The sequence below is a fragment of the Cherax quadricarinatus genome, chromosome 1 (genome assembly GCF_038502225.1).
Source record: "Cherax quadricarinatus isolate ZL_2023a chromosome 1, ASM3850222v1, whole genome shotgun sequence".
NCBI classification, from domain to species: domain Eukaryota; kingdom Metazoa; phylum Arthropoda; class Malacostraca; order Decapoda; family Parastacidae; genus Cherax; species Cherax quadricarinatus.
Window position 1 is genome coordinate 92,839,197 of NC_091292.1, and position 10,444 is coordinate 92,849,640.

The window sequence follows — 10,444 nt, forward strand, 5'->3', positions numbered from 1 at the left end:
GTGGAGTGTACTACAGTGTAGGTGGAGTGTACTACAGTGTAGGTGGAGTGTACTACAGTGTAGGTGGAGTGTACTACAGTGTAGGTGGAGTGTACTACAGTGTAGGTGGAGAGTACAACAGTGTAGTGTACTACAGTGGAGTGTACTACACAGGTGGAGTGTATTATAGTGTAGGTGGAGTGTACTACAGTGTAGGTGGAGTGTACTACAGTGTAGGTGGAGTGTACTGTGTAGTGCACTACAGTGTAGGTGGAGTGTTCTACAGTTTAGGTGGAGTGTACTACAGTGAAGGTGGAGTGCACTACAGTGCAGGTGGAGTGTATTACAGTGTAGGTGGAGTGTACTACAGTGTAGGTGGAGTGTACTACAGTGTAGGTGGAGTGTACTACAGTGTAGGTGGAGTGAACTACAGTGTAGGTGGAGTGTACTACAGTGTAGGTGGAGTGTACTACAGTGTAGGTGGAGTGTACTACAGTGTAGGTGGAGTGTACTACAGTGTAGGTGGAGTGTACTACAGTGTAGGTGGAGTGTACTACAGTGTAGGTGGAGTGTACTACAGTGTAGGTGGAGTGTACTACAGTGTAGGTGGAGTGTACTACAGTGTAGGTGGAGTGTACTACAGTGTAGGTGGAGTGTACTACAGTGTAGGTGGAGTGTACTACAGTGTAGGTGGAGTGTACTACAGTGTAGGTGGAGTGTACTACAGTGTAGGTGGAGTGTACTACAGTGTAGGTGGAGTGTACTACAGTGTAGGTGGAGTGTACTACAGTGTAGGTGGAGTGTACTACAGTGTAGGTGGAGTGTACTACAGTGTAGGTGGAGTGTACTACAGTGTAGGTGGAGTGTACTACAGTGTAGGTGGAGTGTACTACAGTGTAGGTGGAGTGTACTACAGTGTAGGTGGAGTGTACTACAGTGTAGGTGGAGTGTACTACAGTGTAGGTGGAGTGTACTACAGTGTAGGTGGAGTGTACTACAGTGTAGGTGGAGTGTACTACAGTGTAGGTGGAGTGTACTACAGTGTAGGTGGAGTGTACTACAGCGTAGGTGGAGTGTACTACAGTGTAGGTGGAGTGTACTACAGTGTAGGTGGAGTGTACTACAGTGTAGGTGGAGTGTACTACAGTGTAGGTGGAGTGTACTACAGTGTAGGTGGAGTGTACTACAACTAAAACATCAACAAAGAAAAACAACATTAATACAAACAAAATTGAGCAAGAAATCCTGGAATATTCTCGCCATTTTGATGTTAATAAACTGTTGTAGCTTGTTGGAGTCTGTCGTGGGCAGACAGTAGTGTACAAGCGCACTGTCGTGGGCAGACAGTAGTGTACACGCACACTGTCGTGGGCAGACAGTAGTGTACACGCACACTGTCGTGGGCAGACAGTAGTGTACACGCACACTGTCGTGGGCAGACAGTAGTGTACACGCACACTGTCGTGGGCAGACAGTAGTGTACACGCACACTGTCGTGGGCAGACAGTAGTGTACATGCACACTGTCGTGGGCAGACAGTAGTGTACACGCACACTGTCGTGGGCAGACAGTAGTGTACACGCACACTGTCGTGGGCAGACAGTAGTGTACATGCACACTGTCGTGGGCAGACAGTAGTGTACATGCACACTGTCGTGGGCAGACAGTAGTGTACACGCACACTGTCGTGGGCAGACAGTAGTGTACATGCACACTGTCGTGGGCAGACAGTAGTGTACACACGCACTGTCGTGGGCAGACAGTAGTGTACACGCACACTGTCGTGGGCAGACAGTAGTGTACATGCACACTGTCGTGGGCAGACAGTAGTGTACACGCACACTGTCGTGGGCAGACAGTAGTGTACATGCACACTGTCGTGGGCAGACAGTAGTGTACATGCACACTGTCGTGGGCAGACAGTAGTGTACACACGCACTGTCGTGGGCAGACAGTAGTGTACATGCACACTGTCGTGGGCAGACAGTAGTGTACACACGCACTGTCGTGGGCAGACAGTAGTGTACATGCACACTGTCGTGGGCAGACAGTAGTGTACATGCACACTGTCGTGGGCAGACAGTAGTGAACACACGCACTGTCGTGGGCAGACAGTAGTGTACATGCACACTGTCGTGGGCAGACAGTAGTGTACACACGCACTGTCGTGGGCAGACAGTAGTGTACATGCACACTGTCGTGGGCAGACAGTAGTGTACATGCACACTGTCGTGGGCAGACAGTAGTGTACACACGCACTGTCGTGGGCAGACAGTAGTGTACATGCACACTGTCGTGGGCAGACAGTAGTGTACACACGCACTGTCGTGGGCAGACAGTAGTGTACATGCACACTGTCGTGGGCAGACAGTAGTGTACATGCACACTGTCGTGGGCAGACAGTAGTGTACAGACGCACTGTCGTGGGCAGACAGTAGTGTACATGCACACTGTCGTGGGCAGACAGTAGTGTACACACGCACTGTCGTGGGCAGACAGTAGTGTACATGCACACTGTCGTGGGCAGACAGTAGTGTACATGCACACTGTCGTGGGCAGACAGTAGTGTACACACGCACTGTCGTGGGCAGACAGTAGTGTACATGCACACTGTCGTGGGCAGACAGTAGTGTACACACGCACTGTCGTGGGCAGACAGTAGTGTACATGCACACTGTCGTGGGCAGACAGTAGTGTACATGCACACTGTCGTGGGCAGACAGTAGTGTACATGCACACTGTCGTGGGCAGACAGTAGTGTACACACGCACTGTCGTGGGCAGACAGTAGTGTACATGCACACTGTCGTGGGCAGACAGTAGTGTACACACGCACTGTCGTGGGCAGACAGTAGTGTACATGCACACTGTCGTGGGCAGACAGTAGTGTACATGCACACTGTCGTGGGCAGACAGTAGTGTACACGCGCACTGTCGTGGGCAGACAGTAGTGTACACGCGCCCTGTCGTGGGCAGACAGTAGTGTACACGCGCACTGTCGTGGGCAGACAGTAGTGTACATGCACACTGTCGTGGGCAGACAGTAGTGTACATGCACACTGTCGTGGGCAGACAGTAGTGTACATGCACATTGTCGTGGGCAGACAGTAGTGTACATGCACACTGTCGTGGGCAGACAGTAGTGTACATGCACACTGTCGTGGGCAGACAGTAGTGTACACGCGCACTGTCGTGGGCAGACAGTAGTGTACATGCACACTGTCGTGGGCAGACAGTAGTGTACATGCACACTGTCGTGGGCAGACAGTAGTGTACATGCACACTGTCGTGGGCAGACAGTAGTGTACATGCACACTGTCGTGGGCAGACAGTAGTGTACATGCACACTGTCGTGGGCAGACAGTAGTGTACATGCACACTGTCGTGGGCAGACAGTAGTGTACATGCACACTGTCGTGGGCAGACAGTAGTGTACACGCGCACTGTCGTGGGCAGACGGTAGTGTACACGCACACTGTCGTGGGCAGACAGTAGTGTACACGCGCACTGTCGTGGGCAGACGGTAGTGTACACGCACACTGTCGTGGGCCGACAGTAGTGTACACGCGCACTGTCGTGGGCAGACGGTAGTGTACACGCACACTGTCGTGGGCAGACAGTAGTGTACACACGCACTGTCGTGGGCAGACGGTAGTGTACACGCACACTGTCGTGGGCAGACAGTAGTGTACACACGCACTGTCGTGGGCAGACAGTAGTGTACACGCGCACTGTCGTGGACAGGCAGTAGTGTACACACGCACTGTCGTGGGCAGACGGTAGTGTACACGCGCACTGTCGTGGGCAGACAGTAGTGTACACGCGCACTGTCGTGGGCAGACAGTAGTGTACACGCGCACTGTCGTGGGCAGACAGTAGTGTACACGCGCACTGTCGTGGGCAGACAGTAGTGTACACGCACACTGTCGTGGGCAGACAGTAGTGTACACGCACACTGTCGTGGGCAGACAGTAGTGTACACACGCACTGTCGTGGGCAGACAGTAGTGTACACGCGCACTGTCGTGGACAGGCAGTAGTGTACACACGCACTGTCGTGGGCAGACAGTAGTGTACACGCGCACTGTCTTGGGCAGACAGTAGTGTACACGCGCACTGTCGTGGGCAGACAGTAGTGTACACGCGCACTGTCGTGGGCAGACAGTAGTGTACACGCGCACTGTCGTGGGCAGACAGTAGTGTACACGCGCACTGTCGTGAGCAGATAGTAGTGTACACGCGCACTGTCGTGGGCAGAGGGTAGTGTACACGCGCACTGTCGTGGGCAGACAGTATACACGCGCACTGTCGTGGGCAGAAGGTAGTGTACACGCGCACTGTCGTGGGAAGACGGTAGTGTACACGCACACTGTCGTGGGCAGACAGTAGTGTACACACGCACTGTCGTGGGCAGACGGTAGGGTACACGCGCACTGTCGTGTGCAGACAGTGTACACTCGCACTGTCGTGGGCAGACGGTAGGGTACACGCGCACTGTCGTGGGCAGACAGTACTGTACAAGCGCACTGTCGTGGGCAGACAGTAGTGTACACCCGCACTGTCGTGAGCAGACAGTAGTGTACACGCGCACTGTCGTGGGCAAACGGCAGTGTACACGCGCACTGTCGTGGGCAGACGGTAGTGTACACGCGCACTGTCGTGGGTAGACGGTAGAGTACACGCGCACTGTCGTGGGCAGACAGTAGTGTACACGCACACTGTCGTGGGCAGACAGTAGTGTACATGTGCACTGTCGTGGGCAGACAGTAGTGTACACGCGCACTGTCGTGGGCAGACAGTAGTGTACACGCGCACTGTCGTGTGCAGACAGTGTACACTCGCACTGTCGTGGGCAGACGGTAGGGTACACGCGCACTGTCGTGGGCAGAAAGTACTGTACAAGCGCACTGTCGTGGGCAGACAGTAGTGTACACGCGCACTGTCGTGGGCAGACGGTAGTGTACACGCGCACTGTCGTGGGTAGACGGTAGTGTACACGCGCACTGTCGTGGGCAGACAGTAGTGTACACGTGCACTGTCGTGGGCAGACAGTAGTGTACACGCGCACTGTCGTGGGCAGACAGTAGTGTACACGCGCACTGTCGTGGGCAGACAGTAGTGTACACGCGCACTGTCGTGGGCAGACAGTAGTGTACACGCGCACTGTCGTGGGCAGACGGTAGTGTACACGCGCACTGTCGTGGGCAGACAGTAGTGTACACGCGCACTGTCGTGGGCAGACGGTAGTGTACACGCGCACTGTCGTGGGTAGACGGTAGTGTACACGCGCACTGTCGTGGGCAGACAGTAGTGTACACGCACACTGTCGTGGGCAGACAGTAGTTCACATGCGCACTGTCGTGGGCAGACAGTAGTGTACACGCGCACTGTCGTGGGCAGACAGTAGTGTACACGCGCACTGTCGTGTGCAGACAGTGTACACGCGCACTGTCGTGGGCAGACGGTAGGGTACACGCGCACTGTCGTGGGCAGACAGTAGTGTACACACGCACTGTCGTGGGTAGACGGTAGTGTACACGCGCACTGTCGTGGGCAAACGGCAGTGTACACGCGCACAGTCGTGGGCAAACAGTAGTGTACACGTGCACTGTCGTGGGCAGACAGTAGTGTACACGCGCACTGTCGTGGGCAGACAGTAGCGTACACGCGCACTGTCGTGGGCAGACAGTAATATACACGCGCACTGTCGTGGGCAGACAGTAGTGTACACGCACACTGTCGTGGGCAGACAGTAGTGTACACGCACACTGTTGTGGGCAGACAGTAGTGTACATGCGCACTGTCGTGGGCAGACAGTAGTGTACACGCGCACTGTCGTGGGCAGACAGTAGTGTACACGCGCACTGTCGTGGGCAGACAGTTGTGTACACACGCACTGTCGTGGGCAGACGGTAGTGTACACGCGCACTGTCATGGGTAGACAGTACTGTACAAGCGCACTGTCGTGGGCACACAGTAGTGTACACGCGCACTGTCGTGGGCAGACAGTAGTGTACACGTGCACTGTCGTGGGCAGACAGTAGTGTACACGCGCACTGTCGTGGGCAGACAGTAGTGTACACGCGCACTGTCGTGGGCAGACAGTAGTGTACACGCGCACTGTCGTGGGCAGACAGTAGTGTACACGCGCACTCTCATGGGTAGACAGTACTGTACAAGCGCACTGTCGTGGGCAGACAGTAGTGTACACGCGCACTGTCGTGGGCAGACAGTAGTGTACACGTGCACTGTCGTGGGCAGACAGAAGTGTACACGTGCACTGTCGTGGGCAGACAGTAGTGTACACTCGCACTGTCGTGGGCAGACAGTAGTGTACACGCGCACTGTCGTGAGCAGACAGTAGTGTACACGCGCACTGTCGTGGGCAGACAGTAGTGTACACGCGCACTGTCGTGGGCAGACAGTAGTGTACACGCGCACTGTCGTGGGCAGACAGTAGTGTACATGCACACTGTCGTGGGCAGACAGTAGTGTACACACGCACTGTCGTGGGCAGACAGTAGTGTACACGTGCACTGTCGTGGGCAGACAGTAGTGTACACACGCACTGTCGTGGGCAGACAGTAGTGTACACGCGCACTGTCGTGGACAGGCAGTAGTGTACACACGCACTGTCTTGGGCAGACAGTAGTGTACACGCGCACTGTCGTGGGCAGACAGTAGTGTACATGCGCACTGTCGTGGGCAGACAGTAGTGTACACACGCACTGTCGTGGGCAGACAGTAGTGTACACGTGCACTGTCGTGGGCAGATAGTGTACACGCGCACTGTCGTGTGCAGAGGGTAGTGTACACGCGCACTGTCGTGGGCAGAGGGTAGTGTACACGCGCACTGTCGTGGGCAGACAGTATACACGCACACTGTCGTGGACAGACGGTAGTGTACACGCGCACTGTCGTGGGAAGACGGTAGTGTACACGCACACTGTCGTGGGCAGACAGTACTGTACACACGCACTGTCGTGGGCAGACAGTAGTGTACACGCGCACTGTCGTGGGCAGACAGTAGTGTACACACGCACTGTCGTGGGCAGACTGTAGTGTACACGCGCACTGTCTTGGGCAGACGGTAGTGTACACGCGCACTGTCGTGGGCAGACGGTAGTGTACACGCGCACTGTCGTGGGCAGACAGTAGTGTACACGCGCACTGTCGTGGGCAGACAGTAGTGTACACGCGCACTGTCGTGGGCAGACAGTAGTGTACACACGCACTGTCGTGGGCAGACAGTAGTGTACACGCGCACTGTCGTGGGCAGACAGTAGTGTACACGCGCACTGTCGTGGGCAGACAGTAGTGTACATGCGCACTGTCGTGGGCAGACAGTAGTGTACACGCGCACTGTCGTGGGCAGACAGTAGTGTATACGAGCACTGTCGTGGGCAGACTGTAGTGTACACGCGCACTGTCTTGGGCAGACGGTAGTGTACACGCGCACTGTCGTGGGCAGACGGTAGTGTACACGCGCACTGTCGTGGGCAGAGGGTAGTGTACATGCGCATTGTCGTGGGAAGACGGTAGTGTACACGCACACTGTCGTGGGCAGACAGTAGTGTACACACGCACTGTCGTGGGCAGACAGTAGTGTACACGTGCACTGTCGTGGGCAGACAGTAGTGTACACACGCACTGTCGTGGGCAGACAGTAGTGTACACGCGCACTGTCGTGGACAGGCAGTAGTGTACACGCGCACTGTCGTGGGCAGACAGTAGTGTACACGCGCACTGTCGTGGGCAGACAGTAGTGTACACGCGCACTGTCGTGGGCAGACAGTAGTGTACACGCGCACTGTCGTGGGCAGACAGTAGTGTACATGCGCACTGTCGTGGGCAGACAGTAGTGTACACGCGCACTGTCGTGGGCAGACAGTAGTGTACACGCGCACTGTCGTGGGCAGACAGTAGTGTACACACGCACTGTCGTGGGCAGACAGTAGTGTACACGCGCACTGTCGTGGGCAGACAGTAGTGTACACGCGCACTGTCGTGGGCAGACAGTAGTGTACACGCGCACTGTCGTGGGCAGACAGTAGTGTACACGCACACTGTCGTGGGCAGACTGTAGTGTACACGTGCACTGTCGTGGGCAGACAGTAGTGTACACGCGCACTGTCGTTGGCAGACGGTAGTGTACACGCACACTGTCGTGGGCAGACAGTAGTGTACACGCGCACTGTCGTGGGCAGACAGTAGTGTACACGCGCACTGTCGTGGGCACATAGTAGTGTACACGCGCACTGTCGTGGGCAGACAGTAGTGTACACGCGCACTGTCGTGGGCGGACAGTAGTGTACACGCGCACTGTCGTGGGCAGACAGTAGTGTACATGCGCACTGTCGTGGGCAGACAGTAGTGTACACGCGCACTGTCGTGGGCAGACAGTAGTGTACACGCGCACTGTCGTGGGCAGACGGTAGTGTACACGCCCACTGTCGTGGGGAGACGGTAGTGTACACGCACACTGTCGTGGGCAGACAGTAGTGTACACGCGCACTGTCTTGGGCAGACTGTAGTGTACATGCGCACTGTCTTGGGCAGACAGTAGTGTACACACGCACTGTCGTGGGCAGACGGTAGTGTACACGCGCACTGCCGTGGGCAGACAGTAGTGTACACGCGTACTGTCGTGGGCAGACAGTAGTATACACGTGCACTGTCGTGGGCAGACAGTAGTGTACACGTGCACTGTCGTGGGCAGACAGTAGTGTACACGCACACTGTCGTGGGCAGACAGAAGTGTACACGCGCACTGTCGTGGGCAGACAGTAGTGTACACGCGCACTGTCATGGGCAGACAGTAGTGTACACACGCACTGTCGTGGGCAGACAGTAGTGTACACAAGCACTGTCGTGGGCAGACAGTAGTGTACATGCGCACTGTCGTGGGCAGACAGTAGTGTACACGCACACTGTCGTGGGCAGACAGTAATGTACACACGCACTGTCGTGGGCAGACAGTAGTGTACACACGCACTGTCATGGGCAGACAGTAGTGTACACGCGCACTTTCGTGGGCACAACTTGTCAGACACTGCAACATCATGGAATCTTGATTCTGAGGACATGTACATAACCTTCACGACTACGACAACTACTACTACAACTAACCCATCTCTTCGGGAAGGACCTACTTCCACTGGGGAATCCCGCCTACCAGTGACTATGCCCTCGTCTGCTACACCTGACGTTACTATGTAAGCGCCAGGCTCATTGCTTCTGCTTCAGAATCTCCACGACTACGGTGCTCTTCGCTCCTACTCCAAGGTTGAGGGACTGATTACCTCATCTTCTGTACATAGTTCTACTGTCTTCAAGTTATGTCCTAGAATTTGTATTGATAAAGCCACTGGATGGCGAAACGTCTACAATAAAGATACCCAGATGTTGCACATGTGTCTTAATTTCATCTTGTAGGTATTATATACCATTCTTGCACAGACGGTAGTGTACACGCGCACTGTCACCTGATGCAGCTCCAACTAATGTTCTCTCAGTGTACTTCAGTGTGTTGAAAGCAAATATATGTACTAATTTAGCTTGATGTACGTGAGGGGTTCTTGATCCAAGGACCTGGACGTATTCTCCCCCTGGGCAGAATCTGAGTGCCTCCCATTTCCCAGGCGCTGAATAACTCTTAGTGGTTTAGCATTTCATTTAATTAAGAATTAAAAGCTAAGAGTTTAGATATAATTCTCTAACAAGTGTTAAGAAATGTTAAAATGTTTAATCTGTTATGACGTCTAACCTAACATGCGTCTTAGCCAAAATTTCCTGAAACTGTTATCTGTGACTCACTCATCAACAGTAACTTGCTCAGCTAACATACTCTTATGGTCTCACCCATTAATGCCTTTGTAATCTTTGGAATTCTGTCTACAAGACTGACATCGAGTTATCCTGTGCATAATACAGTTATTAAATCACTTTAGCTTAGAGGTTATCTACTAGTGACCTCAGACTGCAAAAACTTCGCCGATTACATAGCAGGAACGTTGATCAGTGGCGGTCCTTAAGTATATGTAATACTTATATACAACCCACCACCAAATAGCTAGAGGATCCAAGCGGGAGAGCATAAGCAACAAGCAACCATCTATAACCATAAAAATTATAGCTATAGTAACAAGCAAGACTAGAGAAAACTTCCTGGTCGTAGCTATCTTTAGTTATGGTTTGACTGGCAAATGTTGGTGTCAAATATAGTGTAGGAAAAACCTTACTTTACAAACTGCATTTCTTTACCATTCGATTATAATCAGACAGACCGGGAGAGCTGCAGTCTACATGGAGGAACCGAGACATTCAATATTCTCTCAAAATGAGTCACACATAAAAACTAAGGAATACGAAGTTTTCCTAGTGGAAGTATGCCTGGAGGGAGCATTCGTCTCTCGACCACTGGGAAGAGAGGACGCTTCTTGAGTCTCCCTACACGCCACCTGGTGG